The 24,551-nt window shown below is 39.4% G+C and overlaps 1 protein-coding gene across 7 annotated transcripts in view; it reads left to right on the forward strand.

Annotated features, from left to right (window-relative positions):
- ARHGAP28 (Rho GTPase activating protein 28) overlaps window positions 1–24,551 on the forward strand; it is a 209,741-nt gene that overhangs the window by 27,439 nt on the left and 157,751 nt on the right. Inside the window, exon 1 of one of the 7 annotated variants that reach the window (XM_033178294.1) lies at window positions 17,454–17,686. The exons of 5 other annotated variants lie outside the window; for them this stretch is intronic. The gene's annotated coding sequence lies outside the window, so the exon portion shown is untranslated. Of the gene's footprint in view, window positions 1–17,453; window positions 17,687–24,551 lie in introns of those variants that run through there. One more of the 7 variants, XM_033178296.1, reaches the window with a different exon arrangement.

Genomic DNA, 24,551 nt, shown 5'->3' on the forward strand with positions numbered 1-24,551 from the left:
GAAGGACAGAACTAATAGGATATATGTATTTATGAAAGGGAGTTTATTAAGGAGAATTGACTCACACGATCACAAGGTGAAGTACCACAAGGAGCAAGGAAGGCAGTAGTGGCTCTGTCTGAGCCAAAAATCTCAAAAGTAGGGAAGCCGACAGTGCAGCCTTCAATCTGTGACCAAAGGCTGAGAGCCACTGGTGTAAGTCCAGGAGTCCAAAAGTCAAAGAACTTGGAATCTAACGTTCAAGGGCAGGAAGCATCCAGCATGGGAGAAAGATGAAGACCACAAGACTCTGCAAGTCCACTGCTCCCACCTTCTTCTGCCTGCTTTATTCTAGCTGCGTGGGCAGTTGATTGGATGGTGTCCACCCATATTGAGGGTGGGTCTGCCTCTCCCAGTCCACTGACTCAAACGTTAATCTCCTTTGGCAGCACCCTCACAGACACACCAGGAAAAATACTTTGCATCCTTCAATCCAATCAAGTTGACACTTAATATTAACCCTCACACTTGGGTCTTGACAATGAAAAGCATTACTTAGACAATCAAGAAAATATTCTTTCTAACCCTTTGCAAAGAATATGACCTACTTAATAGTTATCACAAATGGCAAGTAGCAGTATTTTTTGGAAACATGGAAACTGCTTAGTGGAATAAGCCATTATTTCACATGGTGAAGTTTGGAAAACAGGAGAAAACCCTATTAGACATTTGTAGAGATATGTAGGAAAATAGGGGATAGGGCAGTGTTTAAAGCAAGAAGGGAAGTAAATGAAATAAAGCAAAAGAAGCAAAATGTCTCTAGAAAGATGGGTCAGAGGCAGAGATGAATGAGAACAGAAGCTTGACCAGCTTTACATATTGAGAGGAATGTATCTGAAGTAGGAATTCTAGGAACATACCAATGATTAATACAAAACCAGGATTTTACAGTCATTATGATGTTACTTTTTTAGAGAAATAAAATCCATACAGATTTGGTGAAAGGGGCATTTGAAGTCATGATCAATGTTCTAGCTTACCTATCCTATTGAATTAAGAATTAAGCAGTGACAAGTGTATATATGTTTCCAAAATTTTGTGATCTCTTTCTCCCTATGTCCTCCTCTCCATCATTGCAAAGTTAATGGGACCTGTGACATCAAAGACACAGAAACAGACCAAATATCCAATGTTTTCAGCAACTTTGGTAAATTCTTTAAAAACCTGGTGGAGTCAAAGGTCTTTCCAGCATCCAGTAGACTAAAGCATTGAACACAGAGTTAGTTGTTCAAGGCATACAAGCAGGAGTATGGATCAAGCTCACACAGCACTGTCCCAGAAGATAAATGAGCTCTGCCCTTAGATTATCTGCCCAGTCAAAAGACTTAGTAGCATGGTTTCCCTGAGACTGGGCCTCAGCATTCCTAAGCCGAGCTATAAATTTTTGACTCTGAGGGCCATTTTCCAAGTACCACTAAGTTCTTTTTTGTACTGTATTAAATAGCTATTTCCGAAGTTGATTGGCGAAGGGTTTGAGAAACAAACTGATGCCTGAGGAATTCTTCTTTTGACCTATGTCACTGCATGGAGTTGTAGGTTTGCTAGCAATATTATTTCAGATAATCCGAGTGAGACATTCCTGTGGTGAACATACTGTAATAAAACCGTCAGATGAGCAATGGGTGAGGGGCTGGGGAACTTGTTAAAAGCCATAAAGCATAACTAAGATTGTCCTTTTTTGCTTTGGTTTAGGGTGTAGCTTCTGCTCTGGAGTCTGGTGCTTGCTTGTCTTTTTTTTTTGAAATAATGTCTCACTCCATCACCCAGGCTGGAGTACAGTGGCATGATCTCGGCTCACTGCAAACTCTGCGTCCCAAGTTCAAATGATTCTCCAGCCTCAGCCTCCCGAGTAGCTGGGATTACAAGCACACACCCCTATGCCCAGCTAATTTTTGTAATTTTAGTAGAGATGGGGTTGCTCCATGTTAGCCAGGCTGGTCTCGAACTCCTGACCTCAGGTGATTCGCCTACCTCGGCCTTCCAAAGTGCTGGGATTATAGGCGTGAGCCACTTCGCCCAGACACTTACTTGTCTTTTAACATTGCACCAGAAAACCTGAAGGGAAAGGGTGAGAAATACAAATTGTCCAGTTTTCCTCCTAGCTGCTTGGTCTAGTTAAACATTTGTAGGTAGACAGACCTGAAAATAAGCTTTTATGGTATTTATGATTTTTCTTCTATCCATTTATTATCTCAGATAAATGAGAATCGTCTTCAATTAGGGAAGATCAAAGGCAAATCAGGAAATAGTGATTTATTTATTATAAGAGTCAGGTAATGACATAGTACTGCTTTAGATTTGTTCTGAAATAATGTGGAACTTGTTGCTCCATGAAATAGATTTTTATTAATGAGCTTTAAAAATCATACTTAATACACATATGACACAGTAAAATTAAGTTTGAATAAAATCGTTGGTTAAAATCAATTTAAATTTAATACTTAGTATGTGTGGAGTGGGCTTTTCTTTTTAGATGCTTACCGTGGTTTCTTATCGGCATTATTTCACTGATGATACCTTACATATAATTTGAAAGGAGGCAAATTCAGATATACTGGCAGCTGGGGATTTAGTGCTTAATCTCAAATCCTTTTAGACGCAGTTACTCAAATTTCAGAATGTTTTATTAAAGAGTTGGTAGGAAAATTTGGAAAAAACCTAGGCTTTTCGAAAAGTAAAATTTAATCAAAAAAGGCAAGCCTAGAAATGAATAAGGAAATTCTACTTTTCACTTAGAACATTCTATTAATGACCAATAAAAGCCTATGTTTAGATATAGTTTTTATTATTTCATATCTTTTCTGTAGTATATAAAGTTACAGGGACTTACCTTCATTTTGGTGGTTCTCTAATTTGTTTTTAAATGCTACTAGTTTTAGTCACAGTTATGCTGCATAAAATATGGTTGGTTCATTTTAAAATGTATATTCAGAGCTTGAGCCCTGCAACTAATAGGTTTAAGAACTCAAAATACGCTGGATATGCTTATGGAACATCAGTATTAAATGAGTGAAGAAGTTGAAATCTACAACGTTATCTATATGGAAATTACAATAGCAGAAACAAAAAGTAAATAGTAGCTAAAATTGGAGCACTTTCAGATTCCTATCTTGAAAAACTATGAAAGAATAACAGAGAAACTAGGCTCTTATACCCAGCAGCAAAGTTCCCCTGCTAAAGAATAACCTGACTTTAAATTTCACCCCCAAGTCACCGCTTCCCACTGGGTTGAAAAACTGTGGTCACAGGTGGTTGATTTCTTTTTCAGAAGGCAATTCATTTAGATCGGTATCAGAACCTTGTTTGATTCAACAAGAAGGCTATGCTAATTGTTGGGCTATTTTCTTGGCAAAGGACATCAAACTGTAATCAGGAATTTTAGGAGAAACTTGTGATCAAAACATTCGCAGCAGGAGTTCAAACAAAGAATTCAGTGTGCTAAAATAATGAAGTGAATCTTCTCTGCCATGGAATTATATCCTAACTATGCCTGCCTATGTAAGTTCAAACACACACACGCACAAACTACATGTTTTGGAGAATTGCAGCGAACAGATAGTTTTTTTTCCGCTTGAGAAACATGGGGCCACTTTGAAAGTTGGGTGACAGTAAATTTGCAAATATGATTATTTTCATTTTCCAAGTAAAAAAATTCTAAGTTTCTGATGCTGTGATTGAAAGCAAAAGAAGTATAATTTGTAAGAGAATTCTCAAAGTCAAGATCCTCTTATCCTAAAAACAAGACTACAATCACCAGCACACCAAGAAATTCTTAGATCCAGGTAAGAAACAGACCCAGAATTCAGCAAGTACATTGTAAAAGTATACAGTATAGTATAATGAACATACAGTAAAATAATGAAATTTATTTATTTATTTATTTATTTATTTTTTTTTTTTTTTTTTTTGAGACGGAGTCTTGCTCTGCCGCCCAGGCTGGAGTGCAGTGGCCGGCTGTCAGCTCACTGCAAGCTCCGCCTCCCGGGTTCACGCCATTCTCCTGTCTCAGCCTCCCGAGTAGCTGGGACTACAGGCGCCCGCCTCGTCGCCTGGCTAGTTTTTTTGTATTTTTTAGTAGAGACGGGGTTTTGCCGTATTAGCCAGGATGGTCTCGATCTCCTGACCTCGTGATCCGCCCGTCTCGGCCTCCCAAAGTGCTGGGATTACAGGCTTGAGCCACCGCGCCCAGCCAAATAATGAAATTTAAATGCATGACTTCTGTGAATTATTTTTAAAGAATTTTTAAACTAGCAGAAAAGTTTATTTTTACTGACGATTCTGTTGTTTTTACAACACATTCAAAACACTTTCTACAGAAACTTTTAGTTCCTTAGCAAGGTAAAAGATTTCTCACTAAGAAAATGGATTGCTTTGATAAAGCAATAATTAGCATTGATGTCAAATTTATTATTATCCAAATTATTATCTCAATTTAGCTATTGCAATAGAGCTTTCCCTTTAAAACCTCCATCACCGTTACTATTACTTTACATTCTGATCTTTAATTCATAGGAAGGGATTTGTTACAGTTAGTCTGGGTCAGTGACTCAATCTCTTCAAGAGGACGAAACACCAAAATGGGCCTTGTACTTTCCTGGATTCTTTTCATGTTACTGATTTGACCTGGGTGTAATTCAGAATGCAAATGTAGAAGTTGTGTATATCCTTGTCAGGGGTCCTTAGAATATGGGAAGATGAGATTGTGGGATTATACTTAGGTCTCTGTATACAACAACCTTTTTTATTTTTCCAAGTTAAATTCAGTCTTTAAAATGCATGTAAACATACACAAAACAGCATATATATTATACAATTCCGTTTATATAGTGTACAAAATAAGCAACACTAATTGGAGGTATCAGAAGTAAGGTTAGTAGCATCCTAGAGATGGGGTGGGGGTGAGGGCAGGGGCGGGTAGTGAGTGCAAGGGACATGGGGCGAGCTCCTGAGTTACTCTTCTTTTCTTGATTTCAGTGACATTTCATAGGTGTATTCTGTCTGTGAAAACTCATCAGGTGATCCACTTATGGTTCTGTTTTCTTCATGTATATTACATTAACATGTTTTTAAAGGCATGTGCATTAGTAAACATGGAATTTGGGTTCCTCAGCTTGGGTCTTGGATATTCACCCAAATACAAGTTGGAGAGGCTGCTTGTATGCACACATATCTCACAGATCTTGGAGTCTAGTCCACGGTGTTAAGTGAAGGAAACAGTATTGATGGAGGCAGACACTGCCACTGCTTAACCCACAGCATGCATCTGGGCTCCTAGGCCCTAGGCTTGGACCATCAGCCGCCCAGCCATATTATAATCTGTTAGCAGGTGTGGATGAGGACCAAGGATCAGATTCAGGAAAGGCCAGTGGTCAGTGAGGAAATGGGGAAGTAAAGCCAACAAGCCAAGCATTGTTAATGACTGAATGACCTCCAGATATGTACCATCAGCCCAGCCTCCTTCCTGAATAGTGGTTTTCAACTTGGGCTCTGCAATTAGGAAGACTCAATTCCTCTTTTAGCTTTGCCATTTTGTAGCTGTGAGCCTTTGGCCAAGTTATGTTATCTCATTAAGGCTGAGCTTCCTTATTTGTAAGAAGATGTATGATAATATAGAGTTGTTGGCACACTCTGTGGTTATCTGGGAAAGGTTTAAGAAGGGTAGATGGCGAAGGTAGTTTCCATCAATAACCAGTGGTCTACAGGCAGTTCCACAGGTTTCTTCATTTCAAGAGGTCCAGTTTTTACTTTGCCATCTCTGCTCACCATTATCTACCCATTTGCTGGTAGCATAGGAATCATTCTCCTTTTCTCCTTCCCTCTACCAATCACCCCTTTGATTAGCTTTCCAGTGTGTGTCAGTTTCTTTCATCTCCATGGAATGACTCAAGCTCTCAGCCTTTCTGGCTTGTCTTACTTCAGATGCCTCCCAGGTGCACATCCCGCTCCAAAAGTTTCTTATAATGCAGACAGTGATTTTTCTAAAATACAAGTTCAACCATGCCACACACACACACACACTGCTTGAAATTCTATAATGGTTTTCATTTCCCTTAGGGTAACCTGAACTGCTTAATATTTTATACCACCCTATAAGGCCTTACATGGCCTGATTTGCTGCCACTTCCCTCTCTAGCTTCAAATTTTGCTGTTTCCCTTTTTCAGTCTATACTGCAAAAGGATGTAATGTCATTCAGTTTCTCCTTCAACATGCTACAGATCCTCTTTCAATTCACGCATGATATTCCTTCTGTTAGAAATAGTCTGCTGTGTCTCCCCCGTTGTTATGAAATGAACTGTGTTCCCCCAGAATTTATATGTTGAGGTCTAATCCCCTGTATCTCAGAATGTGACTATATTTAGAGATAGGGCCTTTAAACAGTTAGTTAAGTGAAAATAGAGCCTAATCTAGTATCCTGTACTGATGTCCTTACATGAAGAGAAGATTAGGACAGAGGGAAGACCAAGTGAGAATGTGGGGGGAAGACAGCCATCTATGAGCCAAGGAGAGAAGCCTCAGGAGAAACCAACGCTGTCAGTACCTTGATCTTAGACTTTTAATTTCCAGAACTGTGAGAAAAAAAAAAATCTTAAGCCGTCTAGTGACATTTTGTTATGGCAGCTCGAGCAGAGTAATATTCCCATAATGAATTCACTTCCCTGCTTCAGGACTGAGTGTAGAAATAATGTTTTCTAGGGTACTCTCTGGATCAGGCCAGGTGCCCTCTGATTGGCATAACAACACCAAAACTATATTGACCATTCACCATGCCTTGTATCATCCCATTTAATTTTCACAATAACTTTATGAGAGGGATGGTTTTTTGTTTGTTCGTTTGTTTGTTTGTTTGTTTTGAGGCGGAGTCTTGCAATGTCTCCCAGGCCAGAGTGCAGTGGCGTGATCTCGGCTTGCTGCGACCTCTGCCTCAAGCGATTCTCCTGCGTCAGCCTCCCAAGCAGCTGGGACTACAGGCATGCACCACCGTGCCTGCCTAATTTTTGTATTTTTAATAAAGATGGGGTTTCACACGTTGGCCAGGCTGGTCTCAAACTCCTGACCTCAAGTGATCTGCCTGCCTCGGCTTCCCAAAGCGCTTGGATTACAAGCATGAGCCACCACTCCTGGCCACAAGAGATGATTTTATCATCCTAAATTCACCAATTAGAAAACTAGGGAAAAAAGGAGTTGCCAGACATGTATAGATGTCCCAATCTCTTTCCTCAGTTCTTATTTGTCAAGGAAGAATATTCCTGCACACCTTTTAGAGTCTGACTTCCAGACTAGCCTTATTACCGTTTTGTAGCAGTCATCCTACTTTACTGCAGACACTTGTTTAATTTTCTTCTCTGCTAGTCTCAAAGCTCCAGGAGCACAGGCCTACGTCTGGATTTTTTTTCGCTGACCTGTATCAGCCAGTGTCCAGCACCGTGTGTGTCCCACAAATATGTGCTGGGTGCTCCCAGCTCCAGTGCTGAGACAAGTGAGCTGCCAGTAGTCTTGCCTGGCCCATGGATGGGGAAGGAGAGCAGCAGCACTCTTTAGGTGGGGAGGATACAGGAGCCGAAGTGCAGCCGAGAGGACATAGGTGAGCATAGCGCTCTGAGCTTCTCCCTCTTCTCTCTCCACAGTTTTTGCAGTACTCTTTGTTTGGTTCTGTTTATTTAGAAAAAGAAAGTATTAAAGCAGGCAAATAATTATCAAGAATATGCTATATCCAATCTTTATTCGTCCAATCTAGTTGGCTGTTTTTTTCCATCAAACTATAGAAAAAACAGCTTTCTTTAGAAACTTGGAATATGGATGATAAAATCTAATTCCACACACTTTAAGTTGTCCATGGAAGGAGTCCTCGTAGACATGAAAGAATGAGGTAGTAATTTCAGTGAAATGAAGGGCAAATAGCTCCATGACTGAAATGCTTGATATTAGAAAAGAACATGAATTGGTACCTTTTCTAGAATTTCACAGGCACGTCCTACAATCCAAGGTCCATGAATATTAGTGTACAAGCCCACGTCCAAAGAGATCAAAGGAAATATTAGCATATCAACACTGTTTACACTCCCTGTCGTTAGTCATTTTAGTAGCTGTCTTGACGATCAGATTGAAAAACCATAGTGTATGTAGAATTTGGCATTATCGAGGTTTCAGGCATCCTCTAGGGGTCTTGGAGCATATCCCCTGAGGAAAAGGAGGGACCACCCTATGTCTTAAGAGAGGTTAAAGTGTTGTTAGACACATCTTCAGGGGAAGATGACTCCTCCCTAGAATCAGGGAAGGCATCAGCCAGAGACTCAGTTGGCCCTGACATTATTGTAGTAACCCCTCTTCAGGAGCTGAAAGCCTGCCACCAGCCTCCCTGAGGCAGCCGTCAGTTCTCTGACTGGATCTGACCTATAGGTATGTTACACCAGTGAAGGAGCTAAGAGAGATTTCATGTGTAAGCCTGCTTTAGAATTCAAATCAAATAAAACTCTTGTAAGGTTATTCTGCATCTTATCCCTGTAATTGAGCAATTCAAGCCTGAAAACAATGACTGGACTTTCTGCATATTAAACTCTGACCTGGGTGCTAAAAAATGCTAATGTTAGAAATTGCCAGACAGTTGCTGTCTGACCATTTTATTGCATTACTTTACATTACTTAAACATAAAGGCCTGTGCTATTGAGTTTAAACAAAATGGCCAATACAGTTGAGACATTTATCTGCAACAGAGGACTTAAAATGGAAAAAAAAAAAAAAAGACTCAACAATAATTATTGCTACAGGCTTTAGCAGTCAGACACAGATGTTACCAGCTAATACTAGATTTGATTTGCTAATGTTTTGCTGAGGATTTCTGTGTCTATGTTTGTAAACGATGTTGGTCCGTAGGTTTTTGTTTTGGTAATGTCTTTGTACAGATGGTTTTGGTATCATTATAATCCTGGCTTCTTACAATGAATTGAGAAGAGTTCCTTTTACCTGTTTTTTGTGCAAGTTTGGTTTCTTCCTTCATGTTTAGTAGCCTATTAGTGAAGCCATCTGGGCTTGGAGTTATCTTTGTGGGAAGGTTTTAAATTATGAATTCAATTTCTTTAATAAATATGGGTTGATCTCATTTCTTCTGTCAGTTCTAATAAATTATCTTTCAAGGCATTTGTCCATTTCATATAAGCTGTTGAATTTCTTGGCGTGGAATTCTTCAAAATATTCCCTTATTTTCTGTTTGCAATCTGTAGGATTTTTAGGTACAATCTTCTTTTTTTCCTTTCCAACACTGCTTATTTTTGGCTCAAGCTGAGCTATAAATTTATTAATTTTACATATCTTTTCCAAATCCTGCTTCTTAAAATTTTTTTTCTATTGTTTGCCTGCTTACTGCTTACTGTTTCATCGATTTTTGCTCTTCATTATTTCTTTGCTTCTATTTACTTTTGACTTAACTTAGTGCCCTTCTTTTAATAGCTTCCCTAAAGTGGAAGCTTAGATAATTGATTTTGTATCTCCCTTCTATTTTAATATAAACATTTATTACTATAAAATTCCCTCTGAGGATTGCTTTAGCTGCATCTCATATATATTGGTTTGTTGTAGTTTTCTTACTATTGAGTTCAAAATATTTTATTTCTCCTAGGGTTTCTTCCTTGACTTTTCTGGATATTTAAAAATGTGTTGCTTAATTTCCAATCTTTGGGGATTTTCTAGGTATTAAAAAATCCATTTCTAATTTAATTCCATTGTGGTCAGAGAACATGCTTTGCATGAATTAAGTCCTTTAAAATTTCTTGAGACTTGTTTTATGGCTTGTCATATGATTTATCTTGGGAATGTTCCCTGGGAACCTAAAAAGAATGTGTAGTCCACTCTTTGGGATGAAAGTAGTCTATAAAGATCCATTAAGTGAATTTGACTGATGCTATTGTTTGTTTTCTTTATTTTTCCTGATTTTCTGTCTACTTGTCCTATCCCTGAGAGAAGAGTGTTGAAGTCTCCAAGTGTAGTTGTGCATGTGTCTCTCCTTTCAGTTCTGAAGGGTTTTTACTTCAAATATTTTGTAGCACTGTGTTTCAGGGCATACCCATTTAGGATTGTTAGGTTTTCCTGATGAATTCAATCATTTACCGTAAATCAATATCCCTCTTTGTCTTTAGTCCTAGTTCTTTTTCTGAAGTTGTAACAATCATAGAGTTGTGCTGCTAAGACCTCCTTTCTAAAAGAGTAGAATCCTTAGCCGACAGACTCAGTTGCCACACTTCAGGACCTGCCAGTCTTCCTGTAGTGGCTCTACTCTCCCCAGGATGCCACCGGCCCATGACTGAGCACAGCATGGTACTAGACCGGGCCAATACAGCCCCAGTGCCAGCTCCGCTGGTGGGCAGTTTCAGATGGGGGATCTCTGTAGGCCTGGCTGAAACTTTTGGGGACCTACACCGCAGTCCCAGACTCTTTCTACGCAAGTCTTTTTCCCATTCTCTGATCATGGTTTTCAGATCTTCAGTCATGTATGAAGGCTTTTCTGTACCCAGTGTGACTCCCACTTACCTTAATCTTTCATGGCTGTTTCCCCGCAGTACATTTCCTGAGCCTCTGATTCAGTATTGACAACTGCTTCGTGCAGGACCCAAGCTGCTGCACAGATCTGCCTGTCTGAATGATGTGGCCACCCCAGCTTTCTTATGATTAGCGTTTGCATGGCATATCTTGGTCTGTCCTTTACTTTTCCTGTGCCTATGTCTTTATGAAGTGTGAAGACAGCATATATGCTTGGGTTTGCTCTACTATCTTGCTATATGTTTACTATTTATCCTATCTGTTCTCTTCCCTTTTTCTCACTCATTTCCAGCCCTCATTTATATTACTTGAGTTTTGCTTTTTTTTTTTTGTATTTTATTTTATCTCTACTCTTTTAGCTCTTTGTTCATTTTTTTTTGTGATTGCTGCAGAATTTACAACGTGACACTTTATCTTATCACATTCCACCTTTGAGTAATGCTATCATTTCGTGTATAAGAATCTTAGGATTTTTGCTTTCATTTTTTCTTCCTCCCCTTTTTGCTGCTATCGTATATTTTATTTATTACATATGTCATAGGCCTTAAAATACGTTATTATTTTTGTTTCATACAGTCAATTTTATTTTAAAGAAATCAAAATAAGAAAATAGTTTCTTTTATATGTACCCACATATTTACAATTCCCCACATTTTGATTCTTTTGTAGAGGTCCAAGTTTCCATCTGGTGCTATTTTCTTTCTGCTTGAAAAACTTTACGTTCTAGTATTTTTTTCTAGTGCAGATTGGCTGGCTCTGTGCTTTTGTTTATCTAAAAAAGTATTTATCTAGTCTTCTTTTATGAAGGATAACTTCACTGGATATGGAATTTTAGGTTGATCTTTTTTTTCTTTTAACACTTTAAAGATGTTGCTCTACTGCTTTTAGCTTGTGTTGTTCCTGACAAGAAGTTTGCAGTTGTTCTTATCTTTGTTCTTCTGTATGTAATATGTCTGTTTTTTTCTACTCTGCTGCTGTCAATATTTTCTCTTTATCCTGTTTTTTAGCAATTACATCATTATATGCCTGTCTGTGGTTTTGTGTTATCTTTCTTCGTGTTCACTGAGTTTCTTGAACCTGTGATCTATAGTTTTCAACAAACTGGGAAAATTTTCAGCCACTATTTCTTTAAATCAGTTCCCCCTCCCAGTCCCCATCCTAGCACTCCAGTACCACACATGTTGGACTACTCCATGTCATCCCACAGGTCACTCAGACTCTATTCAATTTTTCCAAACATTTGTTCCCCATGTGTTTCAGTTTGAGTATTTTCTATATTTTGTCTCCAAATTTATTGGTCCCTTGTTCTGCAGTTGATTAATGTGCTGATAATTCTATCTAGTATATTTTTCATTTCAGATATTTTGTTCATTTCCAGAAAGTTTTATTTTCTTATCTCCCATTTCTCTCCTCTTATTTTTGTTTTTAAGTCCTGAAATAGTTGAGCATATGTATGATTTCTCTTTTTATGGCCCTGGGTGCTAATTCCACTGCCCTCGACTCTGTCACTTCTGAGTCTGTTTTTGTGCGTCCTTTTCTTGCTTCTTTGCACGTCTGTAGTTTTTCCGTGAATGCTGGACTTGTTATTTTGTTGTTATTCAATGCAAGGTTTTATTGCCTTTCTTTTAAAGTTTTGTTAAGGGAGGTCTAGAGTAGACTTTACTTCGGCTGATTTAGTTTCACTAAAGTGAGAGACTTCTGGGGTTTTCACTAAAACCCCAGGTTCTCAACAAAGACTTTCTCTTCTGATTGGTCCAAGGTCAAATGCCTCCCAGCCCTTTAGGAGCTCTGGGAATTGCTTAACTTATAGAAGATCTTTTTCTGGGGGCATCGGGGGGCTACTCTCTGAAGTTGACCCTGCATGTGAGTGACTTAATATTTAGCAACAAACTCAAGGAAACCCATATGGATTAACTGAGCTCTTTGTCTCTATCACTTCTTCCTGTCAGATACTTTTTCTACCAAATTCCATCTGCCTTAGCCTCCCTGAACTGTGTTCTATGTCCCCTTAACTCAGTGATACCCCAGTGTTCTTGGCTTCCCCTTGCTGTACTGCTGGTCTGAGCCATTCATCCAGGTGGAAAGCTAGGATGCCTGTAGGACTCACTCACCATTCCCCTTCTCTCAGACATCACGTCTTCTGTTGTGCTTCCTCTCATCCGATGTCTATAAACAGCTTTTTATGTAGTTTATGTAGTTATCTAGTTGTTTATGGTGGCAAGGCTAATCTAATATCAGTTAATCCATTATAGCCAGAAACAATTTCAGCTTTTATAAATATTCTGGGTGTTTCCTTCTAGACATTAAGGTAGCCTTTCAGCCCCTCCTCTTTAGAGTTAAGAGAGAAGCAATTTTTTGGGAGGAGACTCCAGGGCCGTTGATTGTGCCCTGGACTGACACAGACTGACATTAGACACAGGACCATAGTTGGGCATCCCAGATAGGAAGGAGATCTGACAACTGGGAGATGAGGGGTTGCTGTGGCCCCTGCTCCTCCCGGGTCCTGTTTCCCAGTCATCTTTCACACGTAAGGAATATAAGTCAGGGGCAACCTCTACATCTAAACTATTCCAAGAACGTAATTTCCTAACTGGGGCTCCATATCTATCATTTCCTTTATGGATGTGAATTTCCTTTCTCCTTTGCATGTCCATGGCAATTTAATTCTTTCTTTAATCTTTTTCTTCTGCATCAATGCTCTTTATTGAGGACTTCCAAAAGCGAGGAACTCTGTTAAGGGATTTGCATTCATAAACTCATTTAATTTTCACTATGAACCACTGAGGTAGGTAATGGTATGATCTCTATTTTATTCACGAGGAAAGCGAGACTTGCAAAGATTAAGAAATGTGCTCAAGATCATGCACCTACATTGTGCCAAAGCCGGGATTTGTACCTATGTGCTTTTTGCTTCGCGCTCCACATTCCTGATATTAGGCTACCTTTCTGTCTTGTCTTGCACACTACCTTTGTGCTATAGTTATTTCTGTGTCTGTCTTTGTAGCTTATGAATTGACTGAGAATAGGAACCCTGTACTTACACATCTTGTGTCTTCACAGCATTAGCTTGCGCACAATAATTTGGAAAGAGAAAAGGGGGAAGAAGTGTCTCTTTTATTATTTATTTTGGAAAACAGATAGCCCTAAACTCTTAGAGTTAACTTGCCATCAAAATATTTCCTTATCGAGAATATTTTCCTTTCAAGGTAACTTTGTCTTATTTATTTTATTCCTAACAAATCATAGTTACTGGAATTAGCTGATAGGAAATTAGCTATCCTTCTGTAAAACAACAGATGGCAACAAGGAAAAACTCATTTTTATTCTGTTGCAAAGTGTACATAAGCAGTAATTGCAGGCTTTGGGATAATGTGTTCTATGATATTTGTTCCTTTTAGTCATGGACATAAATGATCTTCTCTTACAAGACTGATTTTTGTGTTTTCTGTAGCATTAGATAAATATTTATTAAAATATGATATATGGGCTCGAATAAGGATAGAAATAGCACAAGACCCTATAATCGGTAACTTGAAGTTAGCCTTTTGTTTGTGAACCAAATATGCAGTACTGTCTTGATTAAATCTGTCAGTAATCTGGGCAATGAAGCACTTCTACAGGAAAAAGCTGACTGGTGCATTGGCATCCCCAGGGTAGGATGTCAGAGCTTCTGGGTGCTTCCGAAGTGTTCTTACATTAGATAAAGAAAAAAGACTTGACTATTGGATGGCAGTTTCCACAGTTCATCCCCACCTTCCCCTGGGGTCAAACGTGCTTGTCACAGGCAGCATTTAAGCTGCATCAGATAACCTTCTACAGTTGAACTCTCTTGCTCCACATAGACTGGTATTTGTCAGGCCAGAGGCTACTTGTAAAGTGAGAAAGCCTGGCTGCTGGAAGCTGTTAAAAAAATCGATATCAGACTTCTTTAGAATCTTTAATTATTCAATCAAAAAATGCCTCCAGCTCTTGGGCAGCTGAGTGAGGGGAAGAGGGAAGAGGTGGGAGGTAGGGGGTGGGGAACCACATTTCCCCAGTGTCTGAAACCTTGAATTCAGAAAAACATAAAGAGAATGAAGACTTGTGAAAGTCAGCCAATTTGTTTTTATTTGACCACACTCTGTTCTTAGAGATTCTTTTTCATCGGCCCCAATCTGTAACTTTCAGGTTCAATAATTATGAAACTCTTCTCCATATTTTGGAACTAAAATGACTTCACTCAGAGTGAGCAACTTTAAATTTTGTTTTGTTTTGTTTTATTTTTATTTTTGAGACAGGGTTTTGCTCTGTCACCCAGGCTGGAGGTGCAGTGGTATGATCATGGCTACTGCAGCCTTGTTCTCCTGGGCTCAAGCGATCCTCCTGCCCCAGCCTCCTGGATAGCTGGGACTATGGGTGCGCATAACCACACCCCGTTAATTTTTAGATTTTTTGTAGAGATGAGGAGGGTATCTCACTATGTTGCCCAGACTGGTCTCTTGGTAATTTTATAAAATGGACAAATAACCACTAAAATCACTTCCTTCGTTACACATAATAGATTAATGAACATTCATCAAGAAATTGATTTGTGGTCCCTAGTGACCTGAACTGGATTCAGGCAACAATGTGAAGGCCCAACACTAAATACCGTATGTTGTTTCCGATCCTTGAGACTATCCTGTTGCCCAGTACATTTTTATGTTAAATATTAGTAGTTGGATCTTAACAACAACAAGAGAACACGTGTCATTTTCCTGGTCTGGATAAAGCTCTTTATGTAGTTAGATAAAAGGTTAGGACTGTTGTTCAACAGCATATTCAGGTGACTAGCTGGAAGAGAGGAAACATAGAAATGATAAAATTCAAATACCCTGAGCTGATCATTACACATTCTATGCATGTAACAAAATACCACATGTACCCCATAAATATGTAAAATATTATGTATCAATACAAAATCCTCTCAAATCCAAAAAACCCCACAAAACCATTAATGAATCCCACTGCCACCAACCTAGGACTTAAAGGGCAGTGGGTGTTTTCATTTTTAAGGGAAACAAGCCCAAAAAAGGACTTTAGGTATACTTTAAACTAAACTAAATTGTTTCAGTGAATTAATTCATACTAAATATTGTACCTAATAGTCACACTCCATGAAGTTCACTTGTACATTAACCATCTTAATAGTATGTTTCAACTGGGTGCTCTAACAGAATGTAAGGTCATATTTATTACATTTGTTTTCAGGAGCTCCAACTTGTCTTAAAGTTTACTACATTGCATTCTCCCTGGGATGTTTCTCTATAGAAAAACTGTACAGACAGTTCCTGACTTAGGATGGTTCAACTTACAATCTTTTGACTTTACAGTAGTGCAAAAGTGATACGTTTTCAGTAGAGACCATACTTTGAGTGCCCATTCAACCATTCTGTTTCTCACTCTCAGTACAGTATTCAATACATTACATGAGATATTCAACACTTTATTATAAAATAAACTTTGTGTTGGAGGATTTTACCCAACTGTACCATAATTTAAGATAATGAGCACGTTTATGATAGGCTAGGCTGAGCTGTGATGCTCTGTAGGTTGGGTTTATTCAATGCATTTTCGACTTATTTGACAGTATTTTCAGTTTGTGATGGTTTTCTTTTTTCTTTTTTCTTGTTTTGGAGAAGCAGTTTCACTCTTGTTGCCCATGCTAGAGTGCAGTGGCACAATCTTGGCTCACTGCAACATCCACCTCCACCTCCCGGGTTCAAGCAATTCTCCTGCCTCAGCTGGGATTATAGGCATACATTGCCACACTCAGCTAATTTTTGTGTTATTAGTAGAGATGGGTTTTCACCATGTTGGCTAGGCTGTGCTCGAACTCCTGACCTCAGGTGATCCACCCCCCTCAGCCTCCCAAAGTGCTGGGATTGTGATGGTTTTATCTGGACATAAGTCCTTAAGTCAAGAAGCATCTGTATTCATTCACTAGTTAAATATGTATTTGTTAGCATTTTACTGTGTGTAGAATGCTGTACTTGACTTTGTCTGAAATTATGCATTTATCCATTCATTCATTTAGCAAATATTTATTGTATGTTAATGTATGCCAGGAACAGGTCTTGGTACTGGAAATGTTAAATCAGCATAGCAAATTAAGTTTCTGTTCCACCTGTGACCTAGGTGCCAGTGAGGAAGTCAGACAGTACACAAGCAACAGATGCATATGCAATTTTGGAGGGAACAGAGGAAATAAATAAGCTCCTTTTACTAATGTCTGATATTGTGTGACAGCAGCTGGAAAATCAGATAATATGGTATAATGATAGCATGATCTTTTTAGAAGGCCAAGTGTAGGGTCTTTTATAGTCATCTTACGTAGTTCTCATAATAGCTTTGTAAAGTGCATATTATTATTGCCATTTATTCGGATAGAAAATCTGAGACCCAAAGAGAATCTGTGAATTTTGGAAGGGCTCAAAACTAGTAAATGGCAAAGTTTTTTTAACTGGACCCTTGCCTTCTGACCATAAGTTGCGTGGTTTTTCTCTGCATTGCTGCTTGATATGTATTGAAGTAATCATCCGTGAATTCTTTCCTCTCTACATTTCAGGTTAAAAAATATTTTGTGAATAGGAAAACTTTTTGCAATCACAACAGTTATGGTTTTTGCTTTTGACTTTTGAATAAAGCTCCACATTTGTTGAGAAAAGAAGGAAGGAAAAACTGTAAACATTGTCTTCACACACTGCTTGGGTTTCTATTAATCTCAGCCTTCTTGAGGCTGGTTACACTTTGCAGTCTTCCTTAGGAAATGGATGGAAGTTTCAGCTGAGACACAAACAGGAAGGCTCCAGGCAGCATTTGTCCCACAGGCACCACCTCCTTAAATAGCTACTGTGCAGTGGAATTAGTTCTCCACTTAGCGAAGAAACTCCATTGCGCTTTGTTTCTGGCCCTGCAGGGCTGGAGGCGGTCAGCGCTGTCCCGTTCTGGTTGAAGCAACTTGAATGTGTGTGGGGTGCTGCATGTGGGTTGGGGATGGCTTCCCTGCCTTTGGGCCATGCGGAGACACCCTTGCAGAGGGGTTTTGTGGGTCTTCCTCCAGAATATCATCCCTGAGATTTTTAACCTGCTAACAGGTAAGGTTCTAAGCACTTCTTAATAACTTCAGCCACAGACTTCTTTCTGCAGACTGGGTCTTTCTTCTATTTAAAAGAGAAAGGAAGGCGCAGATAGCTGTGACAGCTTATTTTCTTTTTAATCTATTTTTAGGGGCTTATAGTTTTATTATTAGTTTATAGGTGCATCATATCGATAGTAAATTGCCATTTTTTAATCTATCAAAGCAGATTTTTTCGTGGTATGGATATGAATTTTTAAACCTCAAATATAGAAGTTAAGTCCTATCAGTAATTTGAGAGGACTAGTTAAAATGTGTTCTTAATAGATGAGTAAAAATGAATTGCTTAGAAGTCTTTAGATTCCTATTTCTGTTTGTGTGCCAGAGACTTTAAGCCAATCTTTCCAGTGAATTACCTAATTTTAGAAAAATCTACTGAGGTAGATAGAGTTCATTAGCCAAGCAAGCTATTCTATTTTTTAATGGAATTAATGCACGTCTGTAGGCAGACTTACGAAGCCTTTCCTCTTGCTATCAGCGCTGGGACAGAGGGCACCCACCAGAAGTGGCTGTGTGTTGCCCTGGTCCAACAGGAGATGGATGGGTGGGGAAGGAGTTATACAGGAAAAAAGTTTGCTGGGGGGATTTGTGTGACCTGCATCTGTCCATTTCTTCTGATCTTTCTGTGGCCTCTGTCTACCCCTCTCTTAAGCACCTTCTTAGAGATTAATTAGCACCTGCGTTAGTATAGTCGCAAAGCCAAGGACCTAATTAGTCTGATCATTAGCACGCAGAGGCTCTTCTTTGGGAAATACAAATGTGTGCTCTTCCCAGAAAGGCTTCCATAATATCAATTAACCTCTTTTCATGTTTAATTTGTAAAGCATTGTCATACATACAGCTACGTTGTCAATGACTCCTTGTGTGTCTTCTATTTCATTTTTATTCTTGTTCTTGTCCTTTGTGTTGGGTTTGGTTGGAGAGGAGGAGCATTAAGAGAGGTGGTCTTGCTGTTTATGTGAATTTGCTTTTTAAAATTAGATTCCAATCACCTGCATCAGAGCATTATGGATTCCTTTTACTTGAGCAGTGTCATCTTTTATATTTACAAAGCTGTGTTTATAGTTTCCTTATCGTTCTTAAGTGTTTTTACTAGAGCATTTTGTATTCAAAAGTCAAGTCTTCTTTGACTCTATTGAACTTTTTAGATTGGTTTAGAGTGTGTTAAGGAAGCCTTCGGTGAAATATTGCTTGTTTTCATAGTGTGGGGAGGAAGGGGTGAGAGTTTTTTGTTTGTTTGTTTTTAATTTTACCTCCGATTTCAGGTGGTGTAAGCAAAACCAAGGGCAATGACAGGCCACGTGGTGCTTCGGATGTGACATTCGCTGGATGTGTTCATTTGTGAAAGTAATACAATTTTACACATGCTTTGATGATGATTACTAAATAGGGAGACTTTCCTTGACTTTAAATCTCCTAAGTAATAATGAATTTGCATTATATTTAGAAATTGTTTCACATTCTATGGTTTCTTTTTGATAGCTGCTATGTATAATTACTAACGCTCCTCTCCCATGCCCACTTTGTATGTGTGCCTGTCTTTACAGACAAATTTTGTGAGGCCCTTGTTAAACTCTGAGCCAAGGGATTAATTGAAGATCAGCTGCACTAATTAAAGACAAGTTTAACAAGATAGGACTCATGTTTAGATTTGAAAATACAAACAAAGGACTTCATTTTTATGATCTTAACGCTGAAGTGGGGAAAAACAGTGGGAAAACGGACAATACTTAGCCTACCCAAGCAAGTAGAAACTTTTACAGATAAGGAATCCTGAAGACAATAGGCACAGTAATACAAGGTTCTAAAGACAAGTTTCTGGCTGAAATTTTAGGAAAAAAAAAAATAACAATATAGCCCCTGAGATGAGCTAAAAGGAAATCAATGCCTTTCTACGATAAGTAGAATGACAAAGTGAAGTAAGGATTTCCTGGAAGGCCTCCTCCTGACTCCAGATGAGCCAAGTGCAGGAATGTGTTTTAATGCCTGTTTCAAACCCCAGCGGTGGTGTTTTGAACCAGTGCTACTGACGTAAACACAGACTGAATGTGGAGATTATCCAAAAGTGGAGAATGGAAACAGTTCAGTCAAGATGTACAGTATTAATACAGTAAAGGCTTGGTGCAGCAGCTGGCCACCAGCTTGAGTATCACAGCCATTCAACTCTCCCTGAAGGTGCAGCGCTGCTGGCAGTGAGACCCTTCTTAGATAGAAGATTGCATCAAGAAAATTGCAACAATCACCCTAGGCAGTCACCTAAACAGATGAAAGGAGAGATTGAGAAAAAGGGAATTGTTTCTTAGTGATGTAGAAGCCTGTGGATCATTTAAGAGGGGACCGGGCACGGTGGCTCACGCCTGTAATCTCAGCACTTTGGGAGGCTGAGGTGGGCAGATCACCTGAGGTCAGGAGTTCGAGACCAGCCTGGCCAATATAGCGAAACCCCGCCTCTACTAAAAATATAAAAATTAGCTGGGTGTGGTGGTGGACGCCTGTAATCCCAGCTACTCAGGAGGCTGAGGCAGGAGAATTGCTTGAACCCAGGAGGCGGAGGTTGCGGTGAGCTGAGATCGCACCACTGTACTCCAGCCTGGGCGACAGAATGAGACTCCCTCTTTAAAAAAAAAAAAAAAGAGGGGAAAAAGGATATTGAGAGGGGTGTTTGGGCCAGGTAAATGCTAATTAGATGGGCATTCATTGTTGGGTGACTTTAGTGACAAACAAATGATAGTTTGTTTTGGTAAGCTCACTTACCAAACAAACTCAGGGAAGTGAGCAGAGTAAACATAGCTGTCTCTGTCAGCTATGAAGATTAGCTTAAGCAAGTCTCTACTTGTCAGATATATTTAAATAAATGAACGGGAAAATATAAACTTTTTTCTTTTTTTTTATGAAGATACATGGTAAAATTGGGGCCATGATGGGCATTCATTGTTGGGTGACTTTAGTGACAAACATGATCGTTTTTTTTGGTAAACTCACTTACCAAACAAACTCAGGGAAGTGAGCAGAGTAAACATAGCTGTCTCTGTTAGCTATGAAGATTAGCTTAAGCAAGTCTCTACTTGTCAGATATATTTAAATAAATGAACAGGAAAATATAAACTTTTTTCTTTTTTTTTATGAAGATTCATGGTAAAATTGGGGCCAGACATGGAAAGGCTATTTCTTGCTTAGCTACAGATCACACTAGCTTAGGCTTCCCAAGAGTCCAACTGAGTGCTTCACAAAAATCACTACTGGGACATGAACAGTCTTTTTTATTATTATTATTTTGCTGAAAAAGATGTCTAGAAGGCGTACTATTTCAGTTATTTATATACTGAAGTGGTATTTAGCTATCTGAAACTTCCAGAGTAAGAAGATGGTGATCAAGATTTTTTGCCCTGTTTTTCTTGCTGTTCTACAATTTGCAGAGCTCATTCCAAATAGTGCTTTCATAAACTTGGAAAGGAATGCTGAAGATGTGGAGGCAGCAACCACAGGGCAGTTTGCAGGAAAGCCCAGGAGCTGACCAGTGTCTGCAATGCTTGAGTAGAACATCTGCAGTAACTTAGGAATAGTCAAGGCAGGTGCTTCAGAGCAAATATAATGAAAATAGAGACACATAGACGTGTTCATGTCAAACAATTCTTTTAAAATAATAGCATGTTACACATTGTCTTCCAGTTCATGCTTTGCCAACCCTGAATTATTCAGAAGGTATGAATCTTCTAGTATCTTTTTGTTAAAATACTACAGGATTTATCATTTGTTCCATCTCTCATGGCTGCTGTTGCTTTTTTTTTTTTTAACAGAGCAAAACAAAGCACCATAAAGCATACTCTCTTTTTTAATTAGACGAGTCTGTGGCTATCCTTTACCAATAAGAACTTTCAATCTCTTCACACTGCTTTCTAATCTATGACACAGAAGTAAGCAGAAATCAATAGTATACAAACACAGCCAGGTGCAGTGGCTAATGCGTCTAATCCCAGCACTCTGGGAGCCGGAAGCAGGTGGATAGCTTGAACCCAGGAGTTCAAGACCAGCCTGGGCAACATGGCAAAACCCCGTCTCTACAAAACCCACAAAAATTAGCAGAGCGTGATGGTATGCCTCTGTGGTCCCAGCTACTATGAGAGGCTGAGGTGGGAGGATTGCTTGAACCTGGGAGGTCAAGGCTGCAGTGAGCTGTTATCACACCACTGCACTCCAGCCTGGGCAACAGCATGAGACCTGTCTCCAGAGAGAGAGAGAGAGAGAGAGAGAGAGGGAGAGAGGGAGAGAGGGAGAGAGAGAGGAGAGAGAAGAACAGTCACGATATAATTTTTAAAAGTATTATACAAACCCATCTTAAAACTTTTCAAGTGATGTAATTTTCAAAGTATCAGAGGTGCCTGAGATTTAAAGGCGTCTATGGCTGGAAATCTGTAGGTTTTTGTGGTCACGGTGGAAGTGGAATTGTGGAATGCTGGAGGTAAGACGGGACCTTTGACATAAAACACTTGATATGGGAGCTTTCTCACTCGGCTTAGGGAAGCACAGGAGGTGGGGATGAGGGTTCCAGGGTAGAAAGCAAAGAAACCGAGTGGCCTCTGGATCCTCATCCATGATTAAACCAGAGCTGCTCTGCATTTATCCGTTTGAAATCCTGGTCTTCTATCCACATTTTTATTTGGACAAGTATCATAATTTAGCCAAGTTTGAAACTCCTGAATAAATCCATTTGCTTGCACCTTGTTGGCTGTGCCTGAGAGCTGAACTCTTGGTCTTGCCCTGGTTGTTCATTTAGAGTCAGCTCCTGCCTAACTCATAAGGCAGGGCATACATTTTGGGGCCCATTTCAAAATAAAACATTCTTCTACATATGCACCCTAAGTGCTACTGTTTATTCAACACCCTTCAGTGCGAAGGCATTTTACAAATATAGCTTCATTCATCTTCAAAAAACTCCAGGCGGAAGTGATTATCTATAACATACAGATAAGGAAACCGAGGCACAGTGAGATTAAGTGTTTTGCTCAAGTTTATACAGCTAAGCCTCAGGGCAAGAATGAGAGCTGAGTCTGTTTGCCTCAAGGATCTGGGCACTTTCCCAGACAATGCAGAATGAATGACAAAATGTGCTCTTTGTGTTTTGCAGTCAAGAGGTGGTACAAAAACTCTGAGGTTTTGGTAGAAGTAGCTGCAGGACTTTGCACAGTCTAGGGAGGCTGTTTCTCCTAATTAATGGGGCTCTTATGTGCTCTGTCCTCAAACCATTTTTACTTCCTTTTCCGACTCTTCTCTTGAAGGAGAAGATGGTACTTATTCTTCTCTTCTATTAATATATAAATATCATGGGTGTGTGTGTGTGTGTGTGTGTGTGTGTGCGCGCAGAGGGTACTGTTGTGATTAAAGAAAGGAAAGGAATCATACACATTCCTTCTTATGAACTGCAGAAGTTTGAGAAAGAATATATTACAGAGACTTATTATATGTTCTTAAGCCCTAAGTGGATTCTCAGTAATCTGGGCTTTTTGGCTATTACGTGACCACTTCGGATTTGTAAACTGATGCATCTGTCAAAGTCCAGCTCAATTCCCACACCACGTCCCTTTCCTGAAAGCACTCTCACCACCCCCCTAACACTCAAGACTGTTGTCAATATGCTTCCTTTAATATTTGCACACTCCCGTACTCAGCAAGGTGAGGATTCTTTTTAGATGCCTTCTTCTGTCTCCTTGGCTAGCCTGTAGTCTCTGTTGGCTACTAGGTAACACACCTCTAATGGAGAGCTGGCCTTCAGTATTACTTGATTCATTCATTGTATTATCCGCCCATTGGTTCTATTTCTGAATCTTGAGCCTACGTAGATTGTTCTTTCCCAAGACAGTTCTTGAAATTTTTGAAGACTGTGATCCTGCATCCCTGGAGCCTTCTAAATTTCTCCAGTGCTTTCAGCATTTTCCCACATAGCATGACTTCTTGACGGTCTGACTTTGACCGTGCATTCTGAAGTCATTCCTGTTAACATTCTCCTTTAAATGTGGTGCCTGGAGCTGAATTCCAGTGTTGCTGGATTTAGGACAATCATCTCTTCTTTTTGTGTGATATGCTTGTATACTTCTTTGCCACTTAAGATCCGGTTAGTTTTATTGGCATTTATGTACTGCTATTGGGTTGCACTGACCTTTTAGTTGGCCAAAATCTCTATTTTTTTCACATGACCAGTATTTGTGCCAGGAAAAAATCATCCTAAACATATACTGAAGTTTCTGCACTTCATATTTCTTCCTATGAAATTTCATCCTGTTAGTTTTAGTCCATTAGTTCTCCCAATTGAGAATTTCTTGATTTTTAGATTCATATACATAGTAGATTATTTGAATAGTAAGTAAATGATCAGAGAAAAAAAAAATTCTAAGGTTGTAAAAAAATGTTAATCTTTCCAAAGAATATGTCTACTCATGGTACCTTGTTGAGAAACTTGAGGGGCTTTTCACAACCTAGTGGTTAAGGCCCAAAAGCATCTCCAGTGGCACCTGAAGAGTCTATACCTGTATCTTCTCCTGCATCACTGGTTGCATGAAACTCCTCATCCATTTCACGCCATTCCCTGACTCCGCAGCTGTGCCACTTTGCTCGCCGGGGGCTTCTGCCTAGAATGCATGTCGTGCCTGTACCATCTCTGCCAGTCAGAGTCCTGCCCACTCTTCTCCTTGATATCTTCCCTGAACCTTTAATAGGAAGTACTTTCTCCTTCCTTTGCTTTCTGAAGGCATTGTCTAAAACTCTCAGCGCTTACTGTATTCTATTTTATGCGAGCCTGTATGGTATCATGGTTGACAGCAGAGATTCTG

This window comes from Trachypithecus francoisi, unplaced genomic scaffold, assembly GCF_009764315.1.
Source record: "Trachypithecus francoisi isolate TF-2019V2 unplaced genomic scaffold, Tfra_2.0 Lachesis_group19, whole genome shotgun sequence".
NCBI classification, from domain to species: domain Eukaryota; kingdom Metazoa; phylum Chordata; class Mammalia; order Primates; family Cercopithecidae; genus Trachypithecus; species Trachypithecus francoisi.